At 52.3% G+C, this 12,500-nt stretch overlaps 1 pseudogene; it reads left to right on the top strand.

The window, feature by feature from the left end:
* Positions 1-4,836, top strand: part of LOC133118874 (plasma membrane calcium-transporting ATPase 1-like) — a 54,191-nt pseudogene extending 49,355 nt beyond the window's left edge.
* Positions 4,837-12,500: the final 7,664 nt, after the last annotated feature.

The following is a 12,500-nucleotide window of genomic DNA, read 5'->3' as shown; positions in this document are numbered from 1 at the left end:
CCATTAGCACCACTCAAAAACACCCACAATCACCACTCAAAAACACCCATTATCACCACTCAAAAACACCCATTATCACTGTCTTTACCATCAACACCATTATCACTGTCACTATTATAATCATCATCATCACCATCATAATCATTATCACCATTTAGCACCATCGTAATTATTATCACTGTCAGAATTATTGTCACCATTGTCACCTTCGCCATCACCCAATTATCTCCGTGAGAAAAGTCTCAGTGAACATGGCACTGCGTCAGGAGCTCTTGCCTGTTTCTCACATGGAGCAAGCGCTCCCCCTAGAAGCTGATTGGCTGTAATTAAGCCCTGTACCTACGGCTCTGTAGGGCCCCGATCCTCAGATCACAGCCCTGTTCCATCCTCACTTCACCTGGGCCGGTGTGCAGACAGCCTGGCCCATCACTCACTGTTCAGTCAGTTACCTGGAGGAAGGAGAACCAGCGGTTTCAGGATCCCTGCTGTACAGCAGATGCAGCATAACTGAAGAAACTCTGAAATGGCATACTGAACATGAGCGCCTCTCTCTCTCTCCCTCTGTCCCTCTGTCCCTCTCTCTCTCTGCCTCTCTTTCCCTCTCTCCCTCTCTCTCTCCCCTCTCTCCCCCTCTCTCTCCCCATCTCCCCGTCTCTCTCTCCCTCTCCCTCTCTCTCTCTCTCTCCCAGCTGATCTCCACCATTCCCACGAGCCGGCTGAAGTTCCTGAAGACGGCGGGGCACGGCACGCAGAAGGAGGAGATCCCGGACGAGGAGCTGGAGGACATGGACGACCTGGAGGAGATCGACCACGCGGAGCGTGAGCTCCGGCGCGGCCAGATCCTGTGGTTCAGAGGCCTCAACCGCATCCAGACCCAGGTGGGGCTCCCGGCCCACGCCCCTCACCACCAGTTCTGCCGTTTTTAGGTCACCTTCCTGGAGTTCTTTGTCATTAGCATTAGCAGTTTGTTTTCATGGGTGAGCAGCCTGTAGCCTAGCGGCTAAGGGACCTGGAAGACTGGTGCTTTAAGCCCCAGACTAACTTTAAGCTGAAGGGGCCCACCCTTCCTCCTGCCCTGTGTTCTGATGGCCTTTCCCCGCGGCTCTCTCTGGGTCCTGCTGTCCGCCAGCTCTGCACCAGCACCAACTCTGTGTGGCACAGGTTTCCTCTGCTTACCTGTGCTGACAGGTAACGGCGTTTAGCTGCTGCCCTCCAACCCCCCTGCTCTGGAATTATTTAGTGCTGCAGTCTATTCTGCTGTTCATCTAATCTCAGTATGTCACTTAGCCATCTTGGAAAAGTAGTATTTAAAGAGGGTTCCCTGTTCTCACTTCCCTTGAAAATCCTGGAAGTCTTGGCCATTTTGAAAAAGTAAATCAGGGACTTTAATGTTCTTGTAAGAAAATGGGGTGCATGTTTAGGTAAGGTGTTAGTGTGTACGGTGCAGAGTGCATGTCTAGGGGTAAGGTGTTAGTGTGTAGGGTGTAGGGTGCATGTTTAGGTAAGGTGTTAGTGTGTAGGGTGCAGGGTGCATGTCTAGGGGTAAGGTGTTAGTGTGTAGGGTGTAGGGTGCATGTTTAGGTAAGGTGTTAGTGTGTAGGGTGCAGGGTGCATGTCTAGGGGTAAGGTGTTGGTGTGTAGGGGTGCAGGGTGCATGTTCTGGTAAGTTGTTAGTGTGTAGGGTGCAGGGTGCATGTTTAGGTAAGGTGTTAGTGTGTAGGGTCTAGGGTGCATGTTCAGGTAAGGTGTTAGTGTGTAGGGTCTAGGGTGCATGTTCAGGTAAGGTGTTAGTGTGTAGGGTATAGGGTGCATGTTCAGGTAAGGTGTTAGTGTGTAGGGTCTAGGGTGCATGTTCAGGTAAGGTGTTAGTGTGCAGGGTGCAGTGGGCCTTTCTCTTTGCTGTGCACTGCTCTGTGCGCCCTCCCTCTGCTCTCTCTCCCTCTTTCTCTCTCCCTCTCCCTCTGCTCTCTCTCCCTCTTTCTCTCTCCCTCTCCCTCTGCTCTCTCTCCCTCTTTCTCTCTCCCTCTCCCTCTGCTCTCTCTCCCTCTTTCTCTCTCTCCCTCTCCCTCTCCCCCTCCCTCTTTCTCTCCATCCCTCCCTCTCTCTCTCTCCCTCTGCTCCCTCTCTCCCTCCCTCTCTCCTGCTCTCTCTCTCTCTCCCTCTTTCTCTCTCTCCCTCTCCCTCTGCTCTCCCTCTCTCTCTTTCTCCCTCCCTCTGCTCTCTCTTTCCCTCTCCCTCTGCTCTCCCTCTTTCTCTCTCCCTCTCTCTCTCCCTCTGCTCTCTCTCTCTCCCTCCCTCTCTCTCTCTCTCTCTCTCCCTCTCTCCCTCCCCCCCCCTCCTCCCTCTCTCTCAGACGGCTCTCTCTCTTGCTCTGTGGTTCCAGATGGATGTAGTGAATGCGTTCCAGAGCGGATCGTTTCAGGCGGGCTCTGAGGCGGCAGTCCTCCGGCACCAGCCTCCAGCTGGAGGTCCCCGGCCGCCTCTAGCCCCACGGCGGGGAGTGAGTGCTGCTCCTGAGTGCATGACCGTCACGCCCCCCCCCCCGTCCCGCTCCGCCCGCTTCCCCGCTCCCGTTCTCCCCGTGACGCCCCCCCCTCGCTCCTTAAACAGGGGGGGCTGAGTGAGCCCAGCACGCCGGGGAGAGCTCTCTCACTGCTGCCGGTGTTCCTGTGAATGTGAATGTGCGGGTTTCAGGTGCTGTCAGTCATCTGTGTGTAAATTCTGTGCTTTTTGCATCCGTTCTGCACAGGTGTTGCTAGGGAACGTGATACTGTCAGTCCCCCCCCCCCCCCCCCCCCCGTACCACTGCTCCCCCCACCACAGCAGTTACTGCTTCAGTTTTATCTGCGTACAGCTCTGAGTATGAGCCCATGACCACAGTTATCCGGAGTGTTCTGAGAGCCGCGTTGTTTTCCGTTGCCGGTACACCTGTCCTTCAGTCTGTGAGCGTCGCTGAACTTTCCCTCCTCGTGTCAGATGGCGGACATCCGGATGTGGATTCTTTTCCAGAACATTTTTTTCCCCCCATTGTCTCCAGGAAAAGGGTTTTTTCACTGTGTGATATCATTGTCCCTGTTACCTGTGTGATATTGGTGTACCTGCTGTCAACATTCTCCTGTTACCTGAGTGATGTCAGCATTGTTATGTTGTCCCTGTGAATTCAGCTGATATTAATGTAATTCTGCTGTTGCCCCACTCAGGTGTAGCGTAGCTAGCACACTGCAGACTGCTGCCTCCACGCTCAGCTTCACACAAGGAGCATGTGAGCTGCAATTATGAAACCTGCTTCTCCAGTGCTAACACAGACCCCCCCCTGTTCTCTTTCAGGGTCCCCACCAAGCCCGTTTCCCTGTGTCTCTGAGGAAAAAGCTCACACACTTACACTCTTTCACACACAGCCGCTGAGCTGCTAACAGCCATGATTTCTCCCTTTCAGGCACGGTGACTTCACACTGGGCTGGCCAGCGGAGGATGGACTCCCCCTCAATCACAGGGCTTTTTCTCCCCATTGACTCACCCCGTGTGCTTGCTGGTACAGGCCAGCGTTTTGGCCTTTCTGCTCTTCTGTCACCCTACGAAGCGTCTTTGTGACGTTTTTTTCAGTCACACTCAAATAAACTCTTCCTGACCATGCGGCGTGTGTACACAGTTAGCCGTAGCGTAGCGCTGCCGGTTAGGTCATGTGACCGTGTGTCATGGGCTCTACTCTAGAGGTCAGAGGGCACGGCTGCATGTCCCAGAATGCTGTTCTGTGCGGCTGAGCTTGGTCCCGCTTGGCTTGGCTCCGGGTGTGTGTGTCCGACGGACGTCCCCGTGCGCGGTCTGGTCCCCGGGGGGGCCGCAGGTCCCCGTGGTCTGCGTGTGTCTCTGCTCTCTGTGTGACGGAGCAGCGGCTGTGCTCTGGAGCTGTGCTCTGTGCTCTGTGCTCTGCGTGTGCTGTGAAGCCCTCTCCCCCGGCCCGTCTGCAGCGGGAGACGGGGGGGATGTGTGCACCCTGCGTGATGCACGTCTCTGTTTCTCAGGCCTGAACAAGCTCGTGGCGGTGTGTCCGCTGAAACGTGTCAGTCTGTCCGCCGTGGCCTGTCTAAAACGCGGGGCGGATGTCGCGTGTTGATGATGCGTGTTGATGTCGTGTATTGATGATGCGTGTTGATGTCCCCTGTTGATGATGCGTGTTGATGTCGCCTGTTGATGATGCGTGTTGATGACACTTGTTGATGTCGCGTGTTGATGATGCGTGTTGATGACGCTTGTTGATGTCGCGTGTTGATGTCGCATGTTGATGATGCGGTTATTGTGCACGGGCCTCACCGTGTGTGTCTTGGGCCCCCTGCTCCTCACAGATCCGGGTGGTGAACGCATTCCGTGACGGGTACCCCTTCGAGGGCCTGGAGAACCCGGAGTCGCGCAGCTCCATACACAACTTCATGACGCACCCGGAGTTCCGCATGGAGGACGACTCGGAGCCCAGCATCCCCCTGATCGACGACACGGACGGCGAGGACGACGCCCCCACCAAGCGCAACTCCGCCTCCGCGCCCCCGGAACCCCCCCCCGTCCCCGCCCCCCACCCTGCCCCTGCCCAATCAGAACAACAACGCCGTGCACGCCGGCGCCCAGATCTTCCTGGGGAGCGGGGCGCTCTGCCCCCCCCCGGGGAGCCCCCTGCACAGCCTGGAGACCTCCCTCTGAGCCCCGCCCTCCCCGAAAGCCCCGCCCACGCCCTGAGGCCCCGCCCACGCCCGCACCCTGAGGCCCTGCCCACACTCAGAGGCCCCGCCCACACCCGCACTCTGAGGCCCCGCCCACATTCTGAGAGCCAGGAGGAGGAGGAGGAGGAGGAAGAGGAGGAGGAGGAGGAAGATTGGTTCGGCTGTCATCTGGACTGGAGCGCGAGCTGTCTGCTCAGAATGTGCGCTGTGGTCTTGCGGTATATATATATATATGTACATATTTCTCTTTATGGTTTCACACAGAGGGCACTTTGCCTCCACCCACTCCTGCCTCTCTGTGTGGGGGAAGCTGGGGCATAAACAGATGAAGTGACCCGTTTATTTGAGGTTTTTCACTGGCAGAGGGAGGGGGCCGTCCCCGGGGGCCGGGGGCAGGGGTGTTCTCACTGACCTCGGGGTGCTGACCTCTCCTCTTAGCCCTCGTCCAATCAAAGACTTTCGCTTCCTCTGTATCGGCTGTATAATATTATGACTTATTTATATGCTCAGAAAAGCAGGTCTGTTTACATGGTTTGTAGATACTTTTATTTTCTTGCTTTAGTGGGTGAGGCAGCTTCCTCCCCTTTGGGCTGAGGTGAACGGGTTCGGAGGGGTTGGGTGGGGTGGGTGGTTTTGGGTATTGAAAAGCAATGAAAACATTTCAGATAACTGCTGTATTTTCAGGAAAAAAAGGGGTGTTTCTATTGAAACTGAACTTTTTAATTGTTTGAAGATTTGTTAGAAAAAGAGGTCCTCATAGCCAAATAGATAACACTAAGGCTTGTTTAGTACGGAGCGAGGCCGTTTAGTCGTCTGGTTGGGGACATTTTACTCTCGATCCACATACACCTTTATCAATATTTCCTACCTTTTTCGCTTTAAGATGTTTTCAGAGTTAACTTTGCGGTGTTTCTGGGGTTTCAGGCCACGCGGGGCGGGGGGGACAGGATGACAGATAACTGAAATGACTTTTCTTCTCTTCTTCTTTTTTTTTTTATTTTTTTTTTTTACTCTGGTAGATTTGGAAACTGGATCATTTGACACCCAAAGGAAAACATATTTTAAACCTTGGATGCTCTACCTAGCTACATTGTTGTCTTGGGTTAAAAAAAGGAGTGAATTATTTTGGGGTTCTAGGCTGGTGACATTGAAAAAAACACACACACACAAAAAGAAAAAAGTTCAATCTGTTTTTGAGTCTCCTCTTTGTCCCTAAGACTGGCAAAGTCACGAAATGATGTCATGTTTTTTTTGCCTCCTGATAATAAACTGGAGGAGAGACGCAGTGATTTATGCATAAGGGAAGAACACAAACGGGCCGAACTGCACTGGATACTTTACACCATCGCCCGTGAGACCACTTTCCTACAGTGGCTGTAAAAAAAAAAAACCTAAATCTTTGTATTTTTTAAAAATGATAAAAACATAGCTGTTATTGAGCTTGGGACTTTAAGCAAACTGCACGGGTGGAAGGCGGGAGGGGTTTGGGCTGGACAGGGGCGGGGTTAGGGGGTCACGTGGTTCACGCGGTGCGGCTGCTCCTGGACCCGGGGTGTGTTCACGGAGGTCGTGGCGCGTCGCCACACTGGCGTGTTCACAGGGTTCAGGTGAGACCAGCGAGGGATCCCGTCACCTGCTGGAACAGACGTAAGACAGGGGCCACGCTGAGGTCAGTGCAGGTGGGGGGGGGGGGGGGGGTAGAGGGGAATGATCTGGGATCCGATCGCGCTCCGCTCATTGGGAAAACACGGAGCAGCTGGAGTGTGGGGGGGAGAGGGAACGAGCGCTTATCCGTCTGTTTTATGGATTAACATTTGGAAATAAAATACTCTGTGTCTGTTTATCTTGAGCAATGTTAAACGGTTATTGTGATTCGATTTACATTTGAAACTTGTCGAGTACTGTGTATGGTTTTTAAAAATAAAACAGAATATTTAGCCTACTGGCAGGGCCGTGGGTTTGGCTGTGATTACTGCTGCGCCAGGCGGAACAGGCCCTGCCCAACACACCGCCTCTTCTTCTCTGCCTCACAGCGGATACTAGTGTTGAGCAGCGCGAGCAGGGAGGTGCCCGCAGTGCATTGTGGGCCAGCGGAGGACCCCGTGCGCCGGGGTGAGAGTGTAGCAGATAGGATGCAGCCAGGAGAACGAGGTCATCCCGCGCAGACCTGTACCGCTGCGCTGTGATTGGTGCCCTGCCGCCCAGGGGGGCGTGGCTCGTGGGCGGAGGGATATGAGTGACAGACGGGAGGAGAGCACAGGCAGAGAGAGGTGAGGAGAGAGAGAGGGAGACAGAGAGGGAGAGAGGGAGGTGAAGAGAGAGGGAGAGAGGTGAGGAGAGGGAGAGAGAGGTGAAGAGCGAGAGAGGGAGAGAGGGAGGTGAAGAGAGGGAGAGAGAGGTGAGGAGAGGGAGAGAGAGGGAGGTGAAGAGCGAGAGAGAGGGAGAGAGGGAGGTGAAGAGAGGGAGGTGAGAGAGAGGGAGGTGAAGAGGGAGAGAGGGAGGGAGAGAGGTGAGGAGAGGGAGGTGAAGAGAGAGGGAGGGAGAGAGAGGTGAGGAGAGAGGGAGGTGAAGAGTGAGAGGGAGAGAGGGAGAGAGAGGGGGAGGTGAGAGAGGGAGGTGAAGAGAGAGAAAGAGAGAGGGAGAGAGAGAGAGGGAGGTGGAGAGAGGGAGAGAGAGGGAGGTGGAGAGAGAGGGAGGTGGAGAGAGAGAGGGAGGTGAAGAGATAGAAAGAGAGAGGGAGGGAGAGAGGGAGGGGGAGAGAGAGAGGGAGAGAAAGAGGGAGGGAGAGGGAGAGAAAGAGGGAGAGAAAGGGAGGTGAAGAGAGAGGGAGGGGGAGAGAGAGAGGGAGGTGAGGAGAGAGAGAGGGAGAGAAAGAGAGGGAGGTAAAGAGAGAGGGAGAGAGAGAGGGAAGGTTAGGAGGGTAAGGGGATTTCTACCATGGTACCTGATTGTGCAGATCCATCAGTGGGACAAACAGCCCCTCAGTCCAGCAGGAGAGAAACAAATATACATACTATCATTCAGGGAAATCTCCTCAGAATACACTTTTGAAGGTAAATTAATCTGTCCACCAATCACATGGACAAAAAAATCAGGCCAATCACAACATGCTTCATGTTCTGTGTTTCTTCAGACAGCAACCGGTTTATTTTTATTCAAAATAGCACAAGTACTGTAAAAACAGGCCAGACTGATAATGTAAGCAACGGCAGTGCCCAGGTATGGCCACTGGAGGGCAGCAGGTACCCACAAATGAAACCACAGGACACAAGCGGTAACATCAAAATATTTAAAAAAAACTGATTCGGATGAATAATTGTGAAAAATATTTGTAGATATCAATGTGAGTGTATCTCCATGAATCTGAGCTGTTGACAGGCATTCCACAAAATGAGAAGATTTAGCAATAAACCACACAGCCACATTACATCCTCTCAGAACCCACGTTTGCCCAAGTCTGCGGTGTTTCTGAAATACCCGCACAGTTCTGGCCTGTTTCCACAATCCCAGGGAGGGAATATTAGGCCATGCCAAGGGACGGCCATTTTAAGCCCATTACACATGTTGTGAGTGAGTCAGGGGAGTGCATTCTAGTTAGTGGTGTAGGTTTCTCACACACACACTCACACACACTCACACTCACACACACACACACACACACACACACAACATACACACACACACACACACACACACACAGACACACAACACACAAACACTCACACACACACAGACACAGACACACACACACACACACTCACACACACACACACACACATATACACTCACACACACACACACACACACTCACACACACACACACACATACACACACACACACACACACACTCACACACACACTCACACAAACACACACACACAGACACACACACACACTCACACAGACACACTCACACAGACACACACACACACACACTCACACAGACACACAAATGTACATGTAGAATCTTGCATAACATGTCAGCACAAATGGACGGGAATTGAGCGAGACATGTGTGGACATATTTGCTCTAAGGGACACGTCAGTTGTGTTTGCACACATGCAGGCACGCACAGTCAGACAGACATGCATGGATGCGTGAATTATAAGACAGACATGCAGAGACACACAGATAAACTGATAGAAATGTCAAATGAGAGAAAACTGTTGCAGTTGTACAGCAGTCAGCTTTTCCATCATATAGTACGAATAAAGAACACCGCAGAATTCAGTCATAAAATGTGCATTTATGCTGAAATCCACCTAGGTTTAAATTACACTTCAGTAATAAGAAAACCGACCGTTCTGTGGGGGTTCACTGCAACCCTAATGAAACACACCAGCTTCCACAGCTAGAATTGAGCTGCCAGTTCAGAGAATCAGGTGTGCTTTCTCAGGGTAGGAGTTTACATTAATGAACTTGACCAGATCACTGTGTGGAATAGCCTTTGCCAGGACATGTAGTGGAGGCAGAAACACTGGGGGTTGTCTAGACCAGGCTTCATAACTTTAGGCAATCTAAGCAGTAGGTACACTTCAGTGGTTATGTTATGTAGGTCTCCAGGAACAGGGTTAGGCAGCCCTGGTATAACCCTTACCAGAGGTTTCTGGCCGATCAGAAATGACTGCAGCAGTTGGGTATGTTAAGTTACCCCCCCCCCCCCCACACACACACACACACACACACACACACACACGTCCACAGAGCACAGACATAACTGCACACTTCTGATTCTTAAAAACAGAACAGGTAAGATAATGGGGGTGTGTGTGTCTGTGTGTGTATGTACAGTATCTGTGTGTGTCTCGGCACGTGTTTTGAGTGTGCGTGCGTGTGTGTGTGAGAAGTCTTTGGGTACATTCATGGGAAGGTGCGTTGTTGTTGTTGCAGAACTTTCAGGAAGAGCTGACTGAGGCTCTGCTTCTCCTTAAAGGCACAGGGCAGTAAAGAGTCTGATGTTCAGAGACGCTGTGGAAAACACCATTTGGCTAATTTTTCAAAGCTGCACATTTATGGAAAACCTTTTTTCATATTTCTGTGTTTTCCAGACCTGGAAATATAATCCCTCTGAGCAGATTAAAGTCAGATTATGTGACAGTGCCTTGGACTGGAGCTGTGCCCCGATAAGCCTCTACAGACGGGTTCATGGTCTCTGTCTGTCTGTCTGCCTGTGTCTGTCTGTGCCTGCCTGTCTGTCTGTCTGTGCCTGCATCTGCCTGTCTGTCTGTCTGTGCCTGCCTGTCTGTCTGTGCCTGCCTGTCTGTCTGTCTGTGTCTGCCTGTCTGTGTCTGTCTGTCTGTCTGTGCCTGCCTGTCTGTCTGTCTGTGTCTGCCTGTCTGTGTCTGTCTGTCTGCCTGTCTGCCTGCCTGTCTGTCTGTCTGCCTGTCTGTGCCTGCATCTGCCTGTCTATCTGTCTGTCTGTGCCTGCCTGTCTGTCTGTCTGTCTGTGTCTGTCTGTCTGTCTGTCTGTGCCTGTCTGTCTGTCTGTGTCTGTGTCTGTCTGTCTGTTTCTGCTCCTCTTCTTGCTGCTCTTTGTTTCCCAGCAGGTCACATGACCCCCTGATGACACTGCAGCCATTGTTGCCCACACACTGAATAACAAGGCTGGCCACTAATGTCCCCAGCCCTCGTACACGTGGAGTCTAAGCACTGTGGTCTAATCAGCGTGGACAGCGTGGTTTTCGGTGCCCTGGGAAAGCTCTACCCTTTGTCCGTTTGACTGTAGCATCATTATTTAAAGAGCAAAATAGGCTAACTGCGATTTGAGTCCTTTGACAACCAACAAATTGAATAATCAGCAACGGTGGCAACGATCATGAATCATTTGCTCCGGTGCAGAGAGGACCGGCAGGTGAAGCCTGATCACCGCTCCACCTGACACTCGCAGTCTCCGCGCTCTCTTGCTCAATACTCCGCATTTTCCTGCGTTTCTATTCGGGACCAGTCGCTTCGGCTCTGACCCAGACTCACACTCACAGGCCTGTCTGCAGTGCTGCCTCGGCTGGAGAGCGTTTCGTGCGTTTATATTCGGGGAACTCTGCACTTGGAGCGACTGGTGCTTCGCAGCGTGGGCCAGATAGAGGGTGTTGGCCGAAGGAGAGGTAATGAGATAATGAGTCTCATTAGCTCAAACGTGCGTGCTAGCACACGGTTACAGAGAGAGTTACACGCCCCACACAAACAGGCCTACATACATACATGCATTCACACATAAACACATGCTCACACACACACACACAACACAAACACACTCACACACACACACACACACACACACTCTCACACACACACACTCACACTCACACTCACACACTCACACACACTCATGCACACACACACACTCACACTCACACACTCACACACACTCATGCACACACACACACTCACACACACACTCATGCACACACACACACTCATTCAGACACACACACTCATTCAGACACACTCATGCTCACACACACACACATGCTCACGCTCACACACACACACTCACACACACACACTCACACACACACACACACACACACACTCACACACACACACTCACACACACACACACACACTCACACACACACACTCACACACACACACACACTCACACACACACTCACGCTCACACACACACACACACTCACACACACACACTCACACACACTCACACACACACACACACACACACTCACACGCACACACACACACTCATGCACACATACACACACACACTCATTCAGACACACTCATGCTCACACACACACACACTCACACACACACACACGCTCACACACTCACACACACACACACACACCCACACACACACTCACGCTCACACACACACATACACACACTCACACACACACACACTCACTCTCACACACACACACACACACACACGCTCACACACACACACACACGCTCACACACACACACACACACACACACACACGCTCACACACACACACACACACACACACACACACACACACACTCACGCTCACACACGCTCACACGCACACTCACGCTCACACACTCACACACACACACACACACACACGCTCACACACACACACACAGTGCAGGGAGGCTCAGTGAGGCATGTTGTGTTGGACTTGGCCGTGATGGAGCTCATCAGCATACGCTCACGTTCTCCTCTCCTGTTCTTGTCTCAGAGTGCAGGCCCATCCTGGCATTCGGCTGTGAGTGAACATCACTGGCATCAGAGGCACAGAGATCACTGGATCCACACCTGGCCCTCAGGTACATCTGAGCTCACACACCCACTATTCCACTTTCACTGAGTGTGAGTGTGTGTGTGAGTGTATGTGTGTGTGTGAAATATGTATCAAAGGACAGCTTAATACTGCGTCACCCTGACACAGCATGTGTACTCTGGTGTAAATATTCAGCTTCAGCACTCTGACTCACACTTTCTCTGACATTAGACCCGTGTAACTCTGTGTGTGACACCTTCATTCGCGGGACATCGACGGTCACACACGCTCGGATCCCGGCGCTGAAAGCGTGCGTCTCTGCGTGTGTCACTCCCCGTGTCACAGGACGGTCTCCAGCTGCATCAGCGCTGCTGTAAAAGGATGTTTGCCGGGCGCTGATTTGTTGTGCTCAAGAGCCAAGAGCTCTGAGTCAAAAGCAGTGCTTCCTGGAGTGAGAGTGGGAAAACAGATGCGCTCCCTATTAGTCAAATCCCACCGGTTCCTCTATTATCCCCCGGCCTGGAAAAACACTCATTTCTGGCACAATGCATCCAGATTTTTATTTTATGTGGAATTGG

Source organism: Conger conger, chromosome 19 (assembly GCF_963514075.1).
Source record: "Conger conger chromosome 19, fConCon1.1, whole genome shotgun sequence".
NCBI lineage: Eukaryota > Metazoa > Chordata > Actinopteri > Anguilliformes > Congridae > Conger > Conger conger.
The sequence above is the reverse complement of the archived record's forward strand: the minus strand, read 5'-3'. Positions and strand labels throughout refer to the sequence as shown.